This window comes from Neofelis nebulosa, chromosome 18 (genome assembly GCF_028018385.1).
Source record: "Neofelis nebulosa isolate mNeoNeb1 chromosome 18, mNeoNeb1.pri, whole genome shotgun sequence".
NCBI lineage: Eukaryota > Metazoa > Chordata > Mammalia > Carnivora > Felidae > Neofelis > Neofelis nebulosa.
Window position 1 is genome coordinate 9,059,765 of NC_080799.1, and position 20,897 is coordinate 9,080,661.

General features: G+C 50.9%; 1 protein-coding gene across 3 annotated transcripts in view; it reads right to left on the minus strand.

Annotated features, from left to right (window-relative positions):
* The window catches only part of DTX2 (deltex E3 ubiquitin ligase 2), a 36,905-nt gene extending 24,184 nt beyond the window's left edge, over nucleotides 1–12,721 (minus strand). For 2 of the 3 annotated variants that reach the window (XM_058711761.1, XM_058711758.1), the window contains exons 1-2: nucleotides 12,574–12,721; nucleotides 11,221–11,381 (exon numbers count right to left, since the gene is read on the minus strand). The gene's annotated coding sequence lies outside the window, so the exon portion shown is untranslated. Of the gene's footprint in view, nucleotides 1–11,220; nucleotides 11,382–12,246; nucleotides 12,363–12,573 lie in introns of those variants that run through there. The other variant, XM_058711760.1, reaches the window with a different exon arrangement.
* Nucleotides 12,722–20,897: the final 8,176 nt, after the last annotated feature.

Below are 20,897 nucleotides of genomic sequence, written 5' to 3' on the forward strand. Positions count from 1 at the left end.
AAGTGCTGTATACATACTAGTTGACAACACGGCTGAACGCGAAGCCGCCTGCAGCGGTCTGAGGAAGGGCGCTATACTGTGAACGTACCGCGCCAGGCGCCCGGAGCACCAGCACCCGGAGTTCAGGAGGAACAGGACCAGTGTAGTGGCAAACACCAAATATACCTGTCTCGTGTACGCCTAACAGACTGACAAGGTGGCATTTCTCCCACTTTACAAGGCTCAGAGAGGTCAAGGTCTTATTGAAGGTCACATGAATACTGTTGAGTGGCGGCAGAGAACAAGCCCAGGTCAACCAGCTCTAATGTCCATTTCTGAGAGAGGAAAACTCAGCCTGACTCCACCTTGGGCTCCACTTACAGGCCGCGCTGAGAAAGGCGGAAGGAGAGAGGAAGCTGTGTCCCAAGTCCCCCAGCACCCTCAGCAGTTACAGCACGTCCACCCAGGGCCCCGGTGCCAGTACGGTTCCCAGTCACACCATCTGTTCGGATTCCTACACAACCCTCTTAAGTGAACACGCTGAATTTTCTCCCCATTTTGCAGATGAGGAAATCAAGGCCCAGGCAGTTGTGGGGACTTGCTTACACAGTGGGACCCTGGGCTTTTTGCTGCTGTCCCTGCGAGTGCACTGCACTGTCAAGGTGTCGAGAAGGCCAAAGACACCCGCCACAAGGAAGGCAGAGCTGGAGCCCTAGGTGAAAGGAACAGGCACAGGCTTACTTACTCCACTCGCTGTGTCATCCTGACAGAGGTACCCGAGCTCTCCAAGTTTGCTTTCCCCTACTTGACAATGATGGTAACAACATCCATGTTCTGTGCTTTTCACAGGCATTCAGACAGACAGGTGGTACAGAGCACACAGCACAGCACCTGGCACACAGCAGATATCCGCGGAGCCTGTCCTCCCTCCCTTTCTCTGCCCACCCCTGCCCCCCCATCCCCCGGGGCCTCCCTCCCACCCCTCAAGTCCGGGTGAGGAGCGGCAGCCTGGGGCGGCACTGGGCTACACAGCACGAGAACGCGGGCGATGAGTCAGGCCTGCAAGAACGCGGAGCACGCCCGCGGGTGCTAGGGCCGCCAGTGAGCTGCCAGCTGCTCCAACGAGAGCACACGTCCCACTCTGGAGGATCAGACCTGGGATGCCCTTGGGCTGGCTGGCTTATTAGCTCCGTGACTACAATTAGAAGTCTCTGTAACCACATCCAGGTACAAATCACAGGACCGGTTTCAGAGCCAGCTACTCCCGGGCCCGGACTTTCCTCCTGGCACCTCCTGGCAGGCATCACTCACCCGGCAGGCAGCGGGGGCCTCCCACAGATCAGCACCCATGGTCCGCTCCAGCATGTCCGCACATCCCCGGATGAACCAACTCGCAGAACTTTGCCAAACAGCCAGAGAAATGCAGGCTAGTGCTGCAGCTCAAGTTTTTCCTGAACGTGTTCGGCCTCCACCAACCAAGGGCGCACCCTCCTCAGGCACTGTTGGGGTCCTAAAGACCCAGAGATGAAGAAGACACGGCCGCTGGTCCCCCCTCAAACCAAGGCCTCCACCTTACATCCAGCCATACCAAATTTTAGCAAGTGCCAGAACATTCCAAGCCATTTCCTACCTCCTCACAGCTGTAGATCCTGCTGCTACGTGTGTCCAGACTCCAGTCTTCTCTTCACCAAGAACCCAAACATGCCCATCTTTCCAGAATCAGTCACAGCACCCCTCTCCTGAGCCCTCTGACCCACACCTCACCAGAAAAGCGCTGACTCCACCCACCTGTGAGTCTTCACTGTGTATCCTACTTATCCAAACACGAACACGACGACATCCACTGGTCTCGGTGTCTGTCTCCCCACCGGAACAGGAACTCTCTGAGGACAGAGCTAGTGCTGGCCCAAAGCTGGGGCTTCAGTTCTTCAAATGCCTAATATCCCAGAGGGTCTAAAACCCCAGCAGACAGAAGAGAGGTGAACCTTCTGCTCCAGGGGCCTGGGGCACATTTGAAGCAATGCCCAAAAATGCCCACTGGCATGGTACCTGAACAGAGCAATCACCCATGTCCAACAGCCATGTCAATGCGCCCATTCTCTGCAACAACCTCAGCCATCACAAAGCTGCAGTCCAAAAACCTAATTTGTCTCGGCTCCTAATGATGGGGGCTATTTAGGGTGTCCCTAATTATGAAAATAATAATTATTATAATTTCCCATAGAAATAGTCCTCGATCTGGAAGTAACCTGAACACCTACAATAATGGAATTCTTAAACAAGTTACAGTACATTCTAATGATGGAATATAAGTCTTGAAAAATGTTTACAAAAGGCTTACAGACCTGGGGCACCTGGGTGGCTCAGTGGGTTGAGCAACTGACTTGATTTCGGCTAAGATCATGATCTTGTGGTTCGTGAGTTTGAGCCCCACGTCAGGCTCTGCGCTGACAGAGCAGATTCTCCCTCTCCCTCTGTCCCTCCCTGCTCCCGCTCTATTTCTGTCTCTCAAAATAAGTAAACATTTAAAAAAACGAAAGGCTTACAGACCTAAGATAATGTTCACGACAAATGAAAAATACAAGATATGGAACTGCACAGGCCCTGCCGTTAGGGTGGGGAGGCAGGAGGGTGTGCCCTTTATTGAACACCTACTGCGGGGCACACACTCTGCCTGGTGCTCTTGTCATCCAGCTCTCAACCCTCAACTGGAATTATGCCCATTTTATAGACGAGAGAACTGAGGCCAAAAGAAATTAAGAATTGGGGTGCCTGGCTGGCTCAGTCAGAAGAGCATGTGACTTTTGATCTCAGGATTGTGAGTTTGAGCTCCTCATTGGATAGAGAGATTACTTAAAAATAAAATCTTAAAAAAAAAAAAAAAAAAAAAAGAAATTAAGAATTTACCAAAATCTATGATGCCATAAAACCTATGTCCTTTCTGCCCTGCATGAACTAATTTTTAAAAGGCTGGAAGGAAGGGGCGCCTGGCTGGCTCAGTTGGAGGAGCCTGACTGAGACTCTTGATCACCATGAGTTCAAGCCCCATGCTGGGTGCAGAGATTACTAAAAATAAATAAACTTAGAAAAAAAAAAAAAAAGGCTGAAAGGAGAAAAAAGACTGGAAGGAAGATCTCTGAAATGTTAATAGGAGTGATGGATCATGGGATTTTTTTTTTTTTTTTTTTTTTACCTCTTTCTGTACATGCAAATGCTCTACAATGGTCGTATTACTTCTTATGAGACCAAAGTAACATTTTAAAAAATATTAACGGGGCACCTGGGTGGCTCAATCAATTGAGCGTTTGACTCTTGGTTTCAGCTCAGCACACGATCTCATGGTTAATGGATTCAAGCCCCATGTTGGGCTATGCACTGGCAACTCGGAGCCTGCTTGGGATCCTCTCCCTCTCTCTTTCTGCCCCTCCCCTTCTCACCTTGTCTCAAAATAAATAAATAAACTTAAAAAATAAATTAAAAATATCAACAACCTTGACCACGAAGAAAACCTTCCTGCTTTCCTTCGCATTTTCTTGTGCAATTTAGCTGCAAATCCTGTCCACAGTACTGTGGCTGTGAGGCACAGAAGAAATTTGCTGTTCTACCAGAGAGGAGTTTTCACACATAAGAAAAAAAGTTACATGTGTCCCAGAGTCTTTCTATCCCCAGAGGATTTAGAAAAGCTTTCGAACAAGATCTGAGCTGGCACAAGAACGTGAGTGAAAACCATCCTGCCTAATTGTGGGCCTCCAGGTGGGTGAACCACACGAAGGGATCCCACCACAGCTGCGGCCTCTGGGCAGAAGACTTCGAGTGTGGTTTTTAAAGCAGTGCTCACACTGAGCGATGATCACCACCTTGCCAACACGTGAGGACCCCACTTCATCCCTCCAAAGCCCACCCATGCCGGGCTCAGCAGTTCACCCTGCAGTCCATGCTTGGGACAGTGGCTGTCCCACACCCTCCAATGTCCCGAGAGGAGATGGAAATGGAGAGATCTGTCAGGACCCCCTCGGCGCGCGCACACATGTGCTCCACACTCCGTGACTTTGGGGCAGTCACTTCCCTGTCTGTAGACTCCACCACTCAGGCGGTCAGATGGGTTTGCCAGCCTGTTACAAGCAGTGGAACCTGTTTCCAAATGTGATCACAGGCCGCCCACTGAATAAAATATAGGAACACGAGGTGTTCTTTTTGACACAGAAATGGTCTTCATTCCTTCTTCTCGAAACGCCCAGGATGCTCTTCTGCAGAAGAGTTCTGAAGGGCATGGATGGGAAATCAGCGAGAGCAGGCAACCAGGAGGCCTATTTTTTTTTTTTTTTTTTTAAGTAGGCCCCACACCCAGGCCCGACACGGGGCTTGACCTCACGACCTAGAGATCAAGACACTTGATCAAGACCGCCGGAGCCACCCAGGTGCCCCAAGGAGGCCTATTTTCTATTCCACCTCTTCTTCGGACCCTTTCCAAGAAACTCAGCCTGAAACTCCATACCCACCAGTTGACCCAGGGAGTATAACCTTCCCAGACCTCTCACAGTGCAGCCAGCCTCCCGGGTCCCATCAGGAAGCCCTCCCGCAGACCCGGGAAAGTCCAATCCTGCACACAAGCCCAGCAAAGAAATGTTCTACCTGACTAGAAATGTTTTTAATACAAATTAAAAACAATGGAACATTATTTTTTGGCCTATCAAAATAGTAGAAAAAACAACACACACACACACACACACACAAACACCCCTTAATTTCAATACTTGGTGCTGGCAGGAGTACAGAGTCCTCATACCACTGGGAAGGATAAACCCTTTCCAGAAAAGTGTGGTAATAGGTATCAAGTGGTTTAGAAATGCTTACTCACTTTGACCCAACAATCTAAGGAGATTATAGAAAACCTTTGACATAAAGGTATTTGCTGTAGCACTATTCTGACCAGGTAAAAGAGAAGCAGAGAGAAAACTCAACAGAAACACTAAAATGTTCGGGACAGCTGCGGCCACTGACTAGAGAAACCTCAGGAGGCCTTTTGTTCAACTTCCTTACGTACCTGAACTCTTCACATTTTCTAAAGTGAGAAAGTATTACTTCTGTTAGCAGTAACACGTCTCTTTAATATGCCCAACACCTTTAAAAGATCATAAATAGAAACCAAACCAGCACCACCGTCATGACTTAGCATTGTTACTTTAGATGGCCACTGACTATCCCAGCAGGTTTCACAAACAAACCTGGTCAGAGTACCATGGCACCTCTTTGCCAAGAGACATCCCCATCTCTGAGTTGCAAGAAAAGGTGCAACCACCCAGGTGCCTGAACTACTGCAAGAGGTAGGCACTGCAAGACGAGGCTTTTGTCTTGAAGAGAGATGGCTCGAGCCAGTGCCGCCCAGAACTTACTAGGTTTCTGAGTTATGGAAGGATACTAATACATGATCTGTCCCTTGCACGCTGGAAGGGAAGTGATAACTCCTCCTCTAGCTGTGCCTACCTGAGCCCTCCAGGGGCTGGTCAGGGCAGAGCCTTCAAATAGGGCACCGAAAGCCACAGGCGACAGGCACTAGCAGATGGCAGGCACTAGCAATCTTCGATCCCCTGTATCGAAGGATCCCTTTGATCCTTCTCTACCAGGAGCAATGTGACCACTGGCGACCTGTCAGGACAGAGCCCTGGTCCCCAGGCCCACCCAGGGGTCAAAATGGGGGAGCAATGGAAGCAGTGGCAGGAGTAACAGCGATGGCTACCAACCAAGAGCTTACGAGGCACCAGGCGCTAAGAAACTCACAAGAGTCCTGGGGCGGGTCTTCTCCTGACTTTATAGACGAGAAGAGGAGGCAGAAAAGAATGACCAACCCGCCCAAGAATACACGGGTATAAAGAAACCCAAATCTGTTCCCAGGGTCCACTGAGACAGAAGGGGTCCACTGATGCTGGACAAATCGGCCTGCCAGATGTGTTTTTCCTGGCCTATACAGTTTTCAGTTTTTTTAAAAACTGAGTTGATGTTTAAAAATTGGAATATTCACCATTAAAAAAAAAAAATTCCAGATTTCCAGCTTTTAGAAAGCAGAAAAGTTGGCAACATTTGCAGCGCTGACCTAGATTCATTATCCATCCGGCAACAACTCACTAAACCACTGTGGTGGCTGGGACACACTCTCGCCAGGTCACCACGGTTACCGTGACACCCCCCCCCCCCCCCCACCGGCAGGAGTCAGCAACCTTCTCCTGTAAGGGGCCAGAAAGTACACATATATTTTAGGTTTTGCAGAACACAAGGCATCTGTCGCATCTATGCAACTCTGCCACGACAGTGTGAAAACAGCCACAGACAATGTGCAAACTAACCACAGAGTGATCAGTGTACAGCTTCCCCAACACCCATCGCTGTGCTCACAGCGTCCTATAGTTGAGAAATACTTCTCTGAACCCACATCTCTATCAGAAAGTAGGAAAGGGCCTCTGCCGACATGCCAGTCTTCCCCCAGTACCTGAGGGCAGCTTGAGACTCTCTACCCTGTGAAATCTTTACTTACACCCACTCCTCCACTCTGGCAGAAGAGGCGACTTCTAACAATCAATGTCCATGTAATATCTGAGTGCAATTATCTACCTGGCCCTCCACTAGGGCATAGGGTCCTTAAGGCAAGGACTAAGGTCAGGAAAAGACTTTTTAAACAAGATACAGAACGCTGAGTACAAAAACAAAAAAGAAAAAAAAAGGGGGGGGGCGCCTGGGTGGCTTGGTCAGTTAAGCATCTGCCTCTTGATTTTGGCTCAGGTCATGATCCCAGAGTCATGGGATCAAGCACCACGTCAGGCTCTGTGCTGACGGCACCGAGCCTTCTTGGGATTCTATCACTCCTCTCTGCCCTTCCCCCACTCACACACTCTCCCTCAAAATAAACAAACATGAAAAAAAAAAAAAACCATTTCACTATGTGAAAATTAAGAATGATTGTTCAACATGGGGCACCTGGGTGGCTCAACTGGTTAAGCGTCCAACTTCGGCTCAGATCATGAACTCATGGTTCATGAGTTCAAGCCCCACGTCGGGCTCTGTGCCGACAGCCTGGAGCTTGGGGCCTGCTTCGGATTCTGTGTCTCCCTCTCTCTCTCTGCCCCTCCCCTGCTCGCACTCTGTCTCTCTCTCTCTCTCTCTCTCTCTCTCTAAAAAATAAACATTAGGGGCGCCTGGGTGGCGCAGTCTGTTAAGCGTCCGACTTCAGCCAGGTCACGATCTCACGGTCCGTGAGTTCGAGCCCCGCGTCAGGCTCTGGGCTGATGGCTCGGGGCCTGGAGCCTGTTTCCGATTCTGTGTCTCCCTCTCTCTCTGCCCCTCCCCCGTTCATGCTCTGTCTCTCTCTGTCCCAAAAATAAAAAAATAAAACACGTTGAAAAAAAAAAATAAATAAACATTAAAAAATTTTTTAAAAGAATGGTTGGTCAACAAAAGACGTCTTTAAGGGGCGCCTGGGTGGCGCAGTCGGTTAAGCGTCCGACTTCAGCCAGGTCACGATCTCGCGGTCCGTGAGTTCGAGCCCCGCGTCAGGCTCTGGGCTGATGGCTCGGAGCCTGGAGCCTGTTTCCGATTCTGTGTCTCCCTCTCTCTCTGCCCCTCCCCCGTTCATGCTATGTCTCTCTCTGTCCCAAAAATAAATTAAAAAAAAAAAAAAAAGTTGAAAAAAAAAAAAAAAAAAGACGTCTTTAAGTAGAATGACCCATTACAAGCTGGAAGAAAATACTCACAATATGAACAAAGGATTGAAATCAAGAATATATAAAGAACTCTTACAACCAGTAAATAATAAAAAGTTGGCAAAAATCATAAGCAAATACTTCACAGGAAACACACATGCCAATAAGCTCATGAAGAGATATTCAACGTCAGGGCTCAGGAACATAGAAATCAAGATCCCAACGATCCCATTTTATATCCATTCAATCAGGAAAAGTGAAGTCTGCCTACAGTGAGTGTTGGCAAAAACGTGAAGCAACTGAGTCCCATGCGCTGGTGCTGAGGGAGTGGATACTGGTAGGACCACTTCAGAAAACAGTCTGGCTACATCTATGAAAGTTGCACATGATGGATGACCCAGCAAAATATCACCCCTAAATTCATACCCGAAAAAACCTCTTGCACCTGTACTACAGACGTGTATGGGGATGTTCAGAGCAGCACATTTGCAACAGCAAAAATCTGGAAACAACTAAGTGCCCATCAGTGGAAGATTAGATGCATAAGCTGTGGTGTGTTCACGGATTCTTCAGTAGTGAATACGAATGAATCAGAGGACATGCGATAAGATGGGAAATCTTAGCAACGTTTTCTTACTTTCCTCAGAAACACATAAAACTACATGAGCATGAAAGCGAGGGGAAAATGGTTATCTCAGGATGGGGAGAATGATAAAATGACTACAGGTAAACTTTCGTTTCAAGCTTTTGTTCTGGGTGGGTGGAACGCGGTAACTTACTACATTCCTTACAAATCACTTAGGAAATAAGTAAAAGCAAGCCATGCGTGAACAGTGATGAGCATGTATTAATCTAGCTCTGTGTTTACCCAAAGTAGAAATGAAAACCGACACATTTTAACCCAAGTACCAAGCCCTACCCCTGACACAGGGTTTCTGTGTGGCCCGTGGCCCCATTCCTGCTGGCCTCTTAGGTACCTTTAATATGTCTGAACCCAGGGGCGTCTGGGTGGCTCAGAAGGTGAAGCAACCGACTTCGGCTCAGGTCATGATCTCATGGTCCGTGGGTTCGAGCCCTGCGTTGGGCTCCGTGCTGACAGCTCAGAGCCTGGAGTTGCTTCGGATTCTCCGTGTCTCCCCCTCTCTCTGCCCCTCCCCTGCTTGCACTCTCTCTCAAAAATAAACAAACATTAACAAAGTTTTTTGTTTTTTTTTTGTTTTTTTTTTTTAGTTTAATATGTCTGAACCCAGACTCATCTTCCTTCCTGATTGTCCTTTCCCCCTGGATTCCCTGGCCGCAGGCAGTTACGAGAAAAAGCTGGGTTTCTAGATCCTCACAACCTTTCCCCTCCAGCCCCGCAGCTGCCACGGCTTCCTTTTTCTCCTCCCTCCTCAGGCCCTGTTGTTTGGGACTTATATGCCTCTCACCCTGATAAGTATTCTCTCTGAAGTGGCTTCCCCAAATCTGTCTCTCCTTCTGGTCCACCTGAGAGGCAAGTGCAAGATTGAGCCTCCCGAAGTATACTTCCGGAATAAAGTTCAAGTTCCTTAGGTTGACACTGAAAGCCCATCACAGTCTGGTCCCTTCCTATCAACTGTATTTGCCAGGGAGCTTCCCTTCAATACCTTACTTTTGTCTGTGCCTCCCCTTCCCCCAATCCATACCTGCTACCCCCATATACATCCAGTTTTCCCACCTCCATACCTTGGCTCTGTGCGGAATCCCACCCACGTAGCCACACATCCTCACCTTACCCATACTTTCAAGACCCGATTTATTTATTTTTTATTTATTTATTTTTTTTTAAATTTTTTTTTCAACGTTTTTTATTTATTTCTGGGACAGAGAGAGACAGAGCATGAACGGGGGAGGGGCAGAGAGAGAGGGAGACACAGAATCGGAAACAGGCTCCAGGCTCCGAGCCATCGGCCCAGAGCCTGACGCGGGGCTCGAACTCACGGACCGCGAGATCGTGACCTGGCTGAAGTCGGACGCTCAACTGACTGCGCCACCCAGGCGCCCCTATTTTTTATTTTTTTAATGTTTATTTTTGAGAGAGAGAGAGGGGCAGAGAGAAAGCACCACTGGGGGAGGGGCAAAAAGAGTGGGAGACAGAAGATCTGAGAGGTGGGCATCACTCTGACAGCAGAGAGCCCAACGTGGGGCTCAAATTCACGAACCGTGAGATCATGACCAGAGCTGAAGTCGGATGCTTAACAGACTGAGCCACCCAGGCGCCCCAGGACCCAATTTAAACAGCACCTCCAAGATGCCTCGATGTGCCCGACTGAAAGAAAACACCTGCTTATCAACTTCCACAGCACCTGTCTGCCCTCCACAGTTCTCTACATCCATTCTATCTCTCCAAGGAGACTATGAGCAAACCGGGGGCCACATCTCATGGCATAAGGAAACAGTCACAAAGAGAATAACCCAGTCGAATCCATCCCATACTTTCCAGCCAGTGTGCTCATCTAAAATGCCTCTTCTGGGGCGCCCGGGTGGCTCAGTCGGTTAAGCAGCCGACTTCGGCTCAGGGCATGATCTCGCGGTCCGTGAGTTCGAGCCCCGCGTCAGGCTCTGTGCTGCCAGCTCGGAGCCTGGAGCCCGTTTCAGATTCTGTGTCTCCCTCTCTCTGACCCTCCCCGTTCATGCTCTGTCTCTGTCTCAAAAATAAATAAACGTTAAAAAAAAAAAAAATTTAAAAGATAAAAAAAATAAAAAAAAATAAAATAAAATAAAAAATAAACTAAAAAATAAAATGCCTCTTCTGCTAAAATCCTGCTCCCCGGAGCCTTGGCAGGGCCCCCAAAACCCTCCACGCTCAGCCCTCTGCCTACTTCACCAGCCTCCTCTACCCCACACCCATCTCTTGTTGCTTCTGCCACAGGGAGCTCCTTACAGGGGCCCAGGCACACCAGGCAACGTCTGGACTCTGCAGACGTCAGCTCCTCTGTGGGGCTTCTTCCCTCCTTTCCAAGTCCTACTCCTCCTCCACGACTCACCTTAGTTTTCCTCTTCCCTCCTACCCCTTCCTGGACAAACGGGGTCGGGGGGGTTGGGGCTCTGCCCTGCGACTCCCCCCTCTCCCCCTCCACACATATCGCACCAACAACACCTTGCCACTATCTGTGGTTTGTCTGTCTGTTCCACCAAACCATGCGTTCCCGGGTGACAGAAAGAACCGTTGCCCACCAGTGGACCCCAGCACTGGGCATGGGCCTTGACACAAAGGAGGTACCCAGTTTTGTTTGTGCAGGAAAAAAAAAAAAAAGACATAAACATTTCCAGGTCAGATGCAGAAAACATGACTTGTGTCCTTCATCCCATAAAGCATGCCCTAATGGAAACCACGTGGAAAGTATCCTCTAAGACTGGTTAAACAGGAGAAGCCCTTGGCAAGAAAGCACTTGAATTTATTTGAAGACAGTTGGCAATCAACTATCAACTCCCAAGGCTGACTCTTCATCCCGGAGACCTCAAAGTCCAGCCTCCCCTACCGAAAACCAGATTGAGAAGGGAGCATTGTTAACATCCCCGGGGCTCTTACCTTTTCTCTCTGGAGAGCTGGCACAAACTGTCCCTTCTTGATGGAGACAGTAGATCCTTAGGACTGACTTGTTTGAGTTCCCATCTTGATATAAACGCAAACAACAAAAGCCGAGCAAATCCGAAAAGCCTGCTGACTCGGCAACACAAATTCCAAGGCACCTTTGCCAACAAGGAAAAAGATGATCAGGTTTTAAATTGAGAAACAGCAGTCAGTGAGAGCGAACGCACAGATGTTGGGTCTGTGTGCTGCGGCTGGGGACTGGAAACCACCAGGTTTATTTTCCAACAGCCTGGGCAGGGCAGAAGGTACAACGGTCTCCCTCCACCCACTCAGTCATCAAGGGAACGGTGGAAACAAACAAACAAACAAACAAACAAACACCTCAGCAATTTCACGAAAAGGCCTAAACGGACTCCATAAGCCACTCTGCAGTGATAAGTATCCAGAAAATTAACACACCAGAGAGGGTGGAAGTTTGGCCAAGGTCACACAGCAAAAGAACAAGGGGCCTAGTTACAGCTACCCTGATGGTAAAGCCTGATGTTGGCTTCATCAGAAAGTTCACCTTCCAGAACTCCAGAGGAGCTAGGACGGCAGGCAGAAATATTCGGAGTTCATTCTTAAGGGGCCAAGCGCGCGTGCACACACCATTTCCATTGTTACTGGCACTTAGGGAAGTGGAACCAGTGCGGAGGGGAGCAGCTGGCTTGAGGGGAGGGGGGCGGACGGAAGGCCAGCTTGAGAAAAGAAGGTATTCTAAATCCTCCTCCACATACATTATGCACCCCTCAAAAGTAACCCAGGGCCCCAGCAAACTCCTGTTTCCTGGAGGGCGACCCCTACTTGAGGCGAGGGAAGCAGAGTTACGGGGCAAAAACTCTTTCAAAGTACGGCCCCGGGCTCCAGCGAAGTCGTCCACCTGAAGGCAGACCCCGGACCCCGGGAGAATCCACGCCCTCACCGCGAAGCCCGGTGACAAGGCCACCCCCGCCTCCTCCCGGTCCTGTGGGGAGGGGTACCCACCTCGCGACGGCCCCAAACTCCCAGGGTCTGCGCCCCTCCCCCTGCTAGCCCTTCGGCTTCCACCCGGCGTTCACCCTCGCACCCGGCACCCAGTCCCGTCCTAAGCTGCCCGCGCCTCCGATTTCCCCGACGCGGCGGCCCGTCCTCCCAATCCCCCCCGGACCTCACCCCGGGGCTCTTCCCCGGCCCGGCCCTCCCTCACTCGCACGCCCGCCCCCTTCCGGTCCCAGCTCGGCTCGCCCCCCGTCCTCCCCCCGCCCCCCCCCCCCGCGCGTCCCCGGGACCCCAGCCCTGACGACAAGCAGGTGGCCTGCCCGCCCCTCTCACCGAGGCTGAGGAAGGCGAGGGGGCAGGCTGAGGGCACCGCCGCGCTCGGGCTACAGCTGGGGTTCGGCCTGGGCACCGCTCCCGCTGAAGCTCCGACTCTGAGGAGGCAGCCAGAGTGAAACTCGGCGTCGCAGCTTCCTAGCGCCCCGGTGCGCATGCCCAGGACGCGGGGCCTTCTGGGAAATGTAGTTCCGTGGGTTGGGGGCGGGGCGGGGCCCAACCCGTCGCGCACCTGTTCAGGTATATCTATTCCTCCTCAGTCTGTTCACTCACTGACTTCGTGAACTTACTGACTCGTTTTAGGTACTTTTTAACCGATACGTAGGTGATGTCAGGCCCTGTGCTGGGTACCGGGGATTAAAACGTGAGTTATGAACTTGGTTTTTCTCCTGGGAGAGCTTCGTATCTATTTGGGGAGACAGATACTCAAACATAGAATTACAGTACAGTGGGATAAATGGGAGTTTGAACACAGGAGTTGGAGCGCAGAAGGGTGTGCTTAATTTGAGAGGGGGTGTCAGGAAGATATCACAAAGGGGTGTTGCATGAATTGGATTTTGAAGCATATATAGGGGTTTGCCAGATGGAGTCCAGAGAAGTTCTTGCAAAGGAGAAGACGTGTGAAAGTGCCTGACACAATCGGGAAGCAGTGAAATGTTCTCTGTGGTCAGGGCAAAGGGTATATGGAGGGGCTGAGGACAGAGAAAATAGATTAGGGTGTGTCAGGACAGGAGTGTGGGGAGCAGGCTGGGTAAGATTATGATCGTTTTTAATGCCATGCAAGGAATTTAGGCAGCTGGAACCAATAGAAAGATTCAAAGCAAGGGGATGACAGTCAGCATTGCACTTTAGAAGGATACCGTGTGCGGTAGGTAGAGGATAGGTTAAAGGGACAGAGAAAAGAGCTAGGAGACCAGTTTGGTGGACATTGCTGTAGTCCAGATAGAAGGTGATAAGGCCTGAACCAGGTTGGAGACTGCCCTTCTGGGATCACAGACTTCCCTTTCAAAGCTAAAGAAAGCTATTCCCAAAATATGCTCAGATGTATACGCTCACACACATGAACACACGTTACATGTACAATCTTGCACACAGGTTCAGGGGGTTCAGAGTTCTCTGAATCTTGGACTCTAGTTGAGTAGAGTCCCTCGCACTAATGCCCCTCACACTTCATCAGGGATTTCAGAAAGAGATGCTCCCCTGACTCCCCCATCGTTCAGTTCAAAACTTCATTTTATAGAAGAGGAAGCTGAGGCCCAGAGAGGAGGGGAAGGAGTGCCTGTGGCCCCACTTCTGGTACCCTAGGCCAGGACTCTTTATGACCCAGGACCTGACTTACAGGACACAGGCCTTGAGTTTGGGGACACACCAAAGTCAGTTCCTCCCAATTACACCCAGAGCTAGCCCTCTTTCTAGAACTGAAGGGTAACTTTCTAGTTGTGATTTATACTAGGTGACTGCAGTGGCTACAGATTAGGATGCGAACATTTCCCCTCTTCTTTCAGAATCAGTTTTCTCAGCCATAACCATCTACACCAAACATTTCTTTTTTAAAAATTTTTTTACGGTTTATTTATCTTTGAGAGCGAGAGAGACACAATGCAAGCAGGGGAAGGGGCAGAGAGAAAAGGAGACACAGAATCCAAAGCAGGGTCCAGGCTCTCAGCTGTCAGCACAGAGCCCAACGTGAGGCTTGAACCCATGAATGGTGAGCTCATGACCTGAGCTGAAGTCAGATGCTCAACTGGCTGAGCCACCCAGACACCCCTACACCAAACATTTCTAAAGCACTTAGCACGTGCCAAACACTTGGCATGCATCACTTCATTAAAGCCCCTCAATGAGGTAGCTATTACCATTCTCCCCATGTTATTTATTTTTTAAGTGGGCTCCATGCCATGGAAGGGGGGGGGCTTGAACTCACAACCCTGAGATCAAGAGTCGCCATGCTCTACCAAGTGAGCCAGCCCCCTCGTTATCCCCATTTGAAAGATGGGGTCACTGAGACACAGTTTAAGCGAGGTGTCTAAGGTCACACAGCCAGCAACTGGCAGAGCTGGTCTTAAAATCAAGGTGGCGTCTAACTCCAGATTGAGCACCCCTATATGAGTGGCCTTGATGGTGGGGGGGTGGTCCAAGGTGAAACGGTCTGAAGCATTAGAAAAGCCTTTCAACACTCAAAAGATTTTTTTTTTTTTCAACGGTTTTTATTTATTTTTGGGACAGAGAGAGACAGAGCATGAACGGGGGAGGGGCAGAGAGAGAGGGAGACACAGAATCGGAAACAGGCTCCAGGCTCCGAGCCATCAGCCCAGAGCCTGACACGGGGCTCGAACTCACGGACCGCGAGATCGTGACCTGGCTGAAGTCGGACGCTTAACCGACTGCGCCACCCAGGCGCCCCTCAAAAGATATTTTCTTAAGTGCTTCCTTTTTCCTCAGTGGAATGCTTGCCCGATATTGTCCAAAAATCCCACTGCACACACACACCTACAGGCTCAAACAGAACTGTGGTGGCAGGCCGGGCTGGAAAGGTTCTGGAGAAGGGAAGCCATCTCAACTCAGAGAGCAGGAGGAGCCAGAGCGCTGAGGAAGGCTTGAGGGGGCTGCCCAGGTTGGGGACCAGTGTGGGAACCAGAGGGAAAGCCAGGGTAGAGGAGCTTCACAGAGGACACAACCTGGAAGGCTGGGTGCATGGGGTGCCTTTCCATGAGGTAGAGGACACTAGAAATGTGGCGGGGGATGTCCAGTCAACCAGGTGAGGGGGAGGTAGGGAGACCGGCAAGAACAGCCAGGTGGGAGGTTCTGGAGCCGCCTGGGTAGAGGCAAGGGCTGGGGAGTCACCGGCAGTGAGACTGAGATCACGTGGAAAGACCTCAGAAGATCAGCAAGGTTAGTCCGAGGCTAAGGAACACTGACTTTTGAAGGATGGATGAAACACAGAAGTGTCCGAAGGGAGGCTGGACTGGGGCGAGCCTGGTGAATCAGAGAATCAAGGGGAGTGTCCCATGGAGGAGGTACTCAGTGGTGACAGACGCTTCTGAGAGGCCCAACAAGGTGGCCGGCTGGGAGGCAAGACTACACCAGAGCCGAGGGCTCCTGTCTCCCAGCTCTGGGCTCTCTCGCCTTGCGGGCTCCAGGAAACGCCCCAAACTTCCAACTTAACTACACAGAGGCCACTGGTGTGTCCCTTGTGGTTTCCGTTGAGAAGCAGAGGCCTGAGCACAGAGATGCACACAGGTGTGTGTGCTTGGGAAGGTTGGGAAGGTTCCAAAGACAGTCTTTGTGTTCCACGCATGGGGGCGGGGGGGCGGGAGAGGATAAACCCACACGTGTGGAATGAGGCTACTTACATAAGGTTGCCCACGGCTGTGTGTGCCTGGAAGGGCGCTAGACCACACGGTAAAATCTGAGAGGCAGGATAGCAGGTGATTTTCACTTTCTTTGTACTTTTCTTGCCCCATTTGAGTGTGTCCCAATGAATGGTTTCCTTTTTTGTAACCTGAAAAGAAAGACTATTTTTATTTGGGGAAAATAGAGAGTTCTGGTAGTGAAAAAGCAGCAAAATAGGGCAGCAGCAAGAGGGAGCATGTGCGGGGGCACGGACTTTTAATTTTTAGGCAGGACAGAGCGAGTGTGCTGTGTTCTGAGACTGCAGCAGGATGGCCCTCAGGAAGCTGGAGATGAGGGGCCCGGGATCGGCCACTTGCAAACTGAACTTGAAACCAATATAGTAGCAAAGGATCCGCAGCAACTAGGAGAGGGCGGGTTAAATGACCTTGGAACACTAGTGAAGAAGAATGAGGAAGATGCACAGGTACTAAGGGAACGATGGCCAAGGTCTATGGTTAAGCAAAAAAGAAACTTTCACAGCATACGGAACATGCACCTATTTGTGGTTTTGGTTTGGAAAATGTGAACACACAGTAGGGCAGGTTAGGTATGCCTGGCACAAAGGGCACATAGGGATGAACGGGACGGAAACATTCCAGGCATGGGCTCTTTGTCCTCACAAAATCATCTGCCCCGAAGGGGAGCTTTGTGTGTGTGTTTTAACGTCTCAAATGGAGCTTGCTCGCAGGCTTCCGAAGGCTCCCTGGCAACTAAGAATGAATGGCGTGGCCCAAGAAAGAATGTGGCTGTTGGCCACGGAATGGGGAGTGATGGTGGCCAAAGAAACTCTTTTTTTTTTTTTCCACCAAAAGTTCTCAGACTCCATTCCAGGTGCCAGGATTTACTGCTTCCGAAGGTTCCGATCCTGGAACAGCCCCAGCTCACTCGGGAGCAAGAAAAGATCCATGACATAGGGGCCCAGCATCACTGCTCAGGGACTCAAGCACTTTCTGAGGTTTTGCTTGGAAAGGCAGAATTTTGTTGCTTGGTGCCACTCGGCTAATTGGCCTCCATCTGACGCTCTGGCGGGACCGTCTGATTAGAAGCCACAGCTGCCTGGCTCATTATTTCTGATTAATAGACAGCACCTGGCATCTCTGGGCGACAGTGCCCACTCAGGACCCAGGTGTGACCTACACGGCCAACAAAAGCGTGATGGCTCTGCAGCCCCAGGATGAAGCCCCTAAAAGCGTTCCTCATCTTATGTAAGTCCCAGCCCCTTGGAACACGTTTTGAACTGGCTTGTCCTTTTTGCTGGTTCCTTTGCTGCGAGTCTGAGATAATTGATGTGTACTCACAGTTAACTCATCCAAGAAGTTTGCTTTCACACCAGGCAATCTCACTGGATCTATGCCCTCCACCCCATTGTAAGTTACTTACTCATTGTAAGTTAGTACTCTGGCATCCTGGTTTGAGATCCACATAAGAGAGGTGTCAGTTGTGCGTGGACAAGGCAGGCCTTTTAGCCTAAAGGCTGAGGGCAAGAGGCGCCCCCCGAGAGACAAAGTTGTCTTTCTGGTGGTAGCCAACCTCCCCCGGAAAACTTCCAATAGTCCCTAGTTGCTGCTTAGGATTGCTAAAAATACGTGATAAATCTAACACCCATCAGGAAAAAGCGTGAGTCTCAGACACAGACATGAACAAAGAGATTACAGAATGTCCTCTCACACCCTTCCAGATACCCTGACTCTGTAAAAGTCTGCCTTTCCTGGTCTTTGACGGAAGATATTTTGCAATTCTGTATATTGTGGAAAATCAGTAGTGCAAATTATTGCAAATAAGTCTTGTCTGGGGAGATGCAATGGATTTCTGCCCTTTGTAGGAAGCCAAACTTGCATCTATCAACAAATTCATTTCTGCATTCCTGATTACTTTATGTAAATCTTCAGATTCTCCTTTGAACCCATTTCGCCTCTGGCAGTTCCCCTCAAGGAAGGAGTTAAAACAAGACCTTTGGGCGCGGCAGGGGGGGAGGGAGGATCTCATAGTTTGTGGGTTCCAGCCCGCATAGGGCTCTGCGCTGACCATGTGGAGGGAGCCTGTTTGGGATTTTCTCGCTCTCTCTCTCTCTGTGCCCCTCCCCCGCTCTCACACACGAGAGCTCGCTCTCAAAATAATCTTAAAAAAAAAAGACCTTGGACACATTTTCATTTTGTATTTGTACAAACATGATTTTACTCCCCGGCTCCCCCCTTCCTCCGCATTGTCCTTTTTTTCCCTGGCCACCAGAAAGCACAAAGTTTTAAACCCATGGAGTGTTCGTCCACTGAGAGTTTCACGGGATGTGATAGGCAGCTGCCCCAAACACCAGGGAAACAGGTGGCCGTAGGCAATGGAAATCCAGACCCTCAGCTGCCGGCCACCTCCCTCCCTTTCCCCGCTCAAGCCTCCAGTTGAGACTGGAGGCAGGGCCCTCGGATCTCAGTGCTGGAGGCTGCCTCTCGGTGGCACCCGGAGAGAGGAGGCCCATCTGGAACTGGTTGGAGCTGACCTGCTCCTCACACTTCCTCCTCACACCAGCTACAACCACTTCCTGTTCCCAAGGACAGCGGAAGTTGGAGAGGACTTCCCAGGATGTTGCAAGCCCCAGAAACAGGAGGGTAAGTAGCAGATGGACAGTCCCCCCAGGGGTTGTGGAAGCAGCCGGAGCTCATAGAGTGTGGTTCTGTCTGAACACATGCTGGTGTTGGGGAGGGAAAAGCCTCATCTTCCACAGGTTTTTCTGGCCGGTCTAAGAATTAAGTTGGGCACCAGCTAGACCTCAAGACCTGACAGTTGCTGCCTACCTGCTTGTACCCATTAACCTTTGTCTTACATCTTCCCCTAAACTCTTCTTTCCAGCTTATCTCTAAACTCAGGCAAATGAAATCCGAAACCACCCCTCAGGGGATGGCGAAGGCCCTGACAAGGCCTCCCAGACCACCCAGACCTTTTGAGCTAAACTTGACTTGCACTGGGGCAGATGGACCACAGAGTGGCCTCTGGAATGACCCAACTTTAAGTTTACCTCATTAGAATACTAAAACCCTCCCCCAGGGAGGAGCCTCAGCCTCATTTACATAACATACAAGATCTCTACAGGCGTGTTTCCTTAAGGCACATGCATCATGCCCACCTCTACCTAGGCCTCTCTGTCTAAATAGCCATCCTAACCCTAAACAGAAGGGACCCATTCGCCGTCTCTCTCGGGGAGTCACTGCTTTGGAAGCCATTCCCTATGATCTCCTTGGCTCTCCGAGGAGCAAACTCACGCTGGTTAGGCTAAAAGTTGACAGGAAACAGATTAACAGGAGAACAGCAGGTTTAATTTTGCTTGTGCGAATCTCTCACAAATATGGGGTTCCCAAAGTTAAAAGGAAGTACATATGCCCTCCTGAACCAAAAGGGATGAGAGCCTGGGGCTTCAAAGGCACAGAAGGCGATTCACAGACCAGGAAGAGTGAATGTGTGTGCCGCCCCCCCTCCCCCCAGATGGATCACTTAGAGAAGATTTAGCTCTGGTAAGAACCCCATTGTGGGAAAGACGCCCAACTTCAATTCTTCTAGGTAGTTAAGGGGGCAAAAATTTCTCTTGAACTGTTGGGTCTTGATGGGCACAGAGGTGATTGTGAGCTACAGGCAAAGCAGCACACTTTGCGGGGGGGGGGGGGGGGGGGGGGAGGGAGCTTGTTCTGAACCCCTGTGCTGGGCCCCAAGTAACACATTACCCCTCCCAGGAATGCTGAAGTTGAGAACTCAAACCTCCTGAAAGGGGACGATGCCGCGGAGGAGGAAACATGCTCAGTGAGGAGTCAAGCTTCGTGGGACGGGACACAGGCCCTCTGGCCCAAGTCCTGCTGCCTGAGCCCGGATGCCACTCCGCTCACGGTGCTTGTTACAGATGAAGTGGCCTGCCAAGGCAGCAGTGGCGGGGAGCCGGGCTGGTCCTTTCTCTGCCTCCAGGCCAGTCTCTGTCCCTATGGGTCTTCCTGACACGACCTTCCATGCAGTGGCTCCTTTTCATTGTTGGCGGCCCTAGGAGGCCTCCCTCTCTTCTCCATGGCTCATAGACCATCAAAGCCCTCCCTTCTGCCAGGGAGAAGTGTTCTCCCTTTCTCTCTTCCCTCCACACCCACATCCCGTTTTGTCCAGCTAGGGCCTGCCCGCTCTTGAAGGATTTGCTCCAGGGTCACCAGCTCCAGGAGGCCCACCCCTCTTACCTCCAGCCTTTTACTTCCTCACACAGCCCACTCTGACCTGCTGGGGGAGGGGGTGGGGAGCAGGATTCTTTCGGGATGCAAACTCCTGGGCCTGGTGCACTTGAATCACCTGGAGATTTTAAAATGCAGATTTAGTCTGGCATGGGACCCAAAACTTGGCCTTTCCGCAAATCCCCAGGTGATGCTAATAGTGTTCACAGGCCACACTTAGAGGGGCAAGAGCCAAGGTCAAGGGGCTTCCTGTTCTCAGACCCAGAATCCCAAGACTTTGGCTAACTGCCTCTATGCCTCTATCAACACACTTGAGCCCCTGCCCCCAGCCAGGCCCCAGGCTGCGGAAACACACAGCTCCTTTCGCTTCCAATCAATTTATGTCCAACAGGCCTGCCCAACAGGTACCAGCTCCATTTTGCCCACGAGGACCCTCAGGCTCACAGCAGGTAACTGGCAAGGTGGGGAGTACCGGTGAAAGTGATTTTCACTCAGGAAAACAAGCCAGGCCTGCGGGGGGGGGGGGGGGGGGGGGGCGGGGAATGGAACCAGCCAAGAGCCACAGCTCTCAGACAAGGGGCCACATTCCCTCCTGGACACTCCCAGGGCCTGGGAGAGGAGGGCAGTTCTACCTGGGAGCAAGAGAGGCAGGAAGGCAGCCCCCATCAGTGACAAGAAGCTTCAGGCAGTCCCAGCCCTGCTGAGGTGCCCACCCCCGAGCCAGGGACCTGTCCAGAGCGC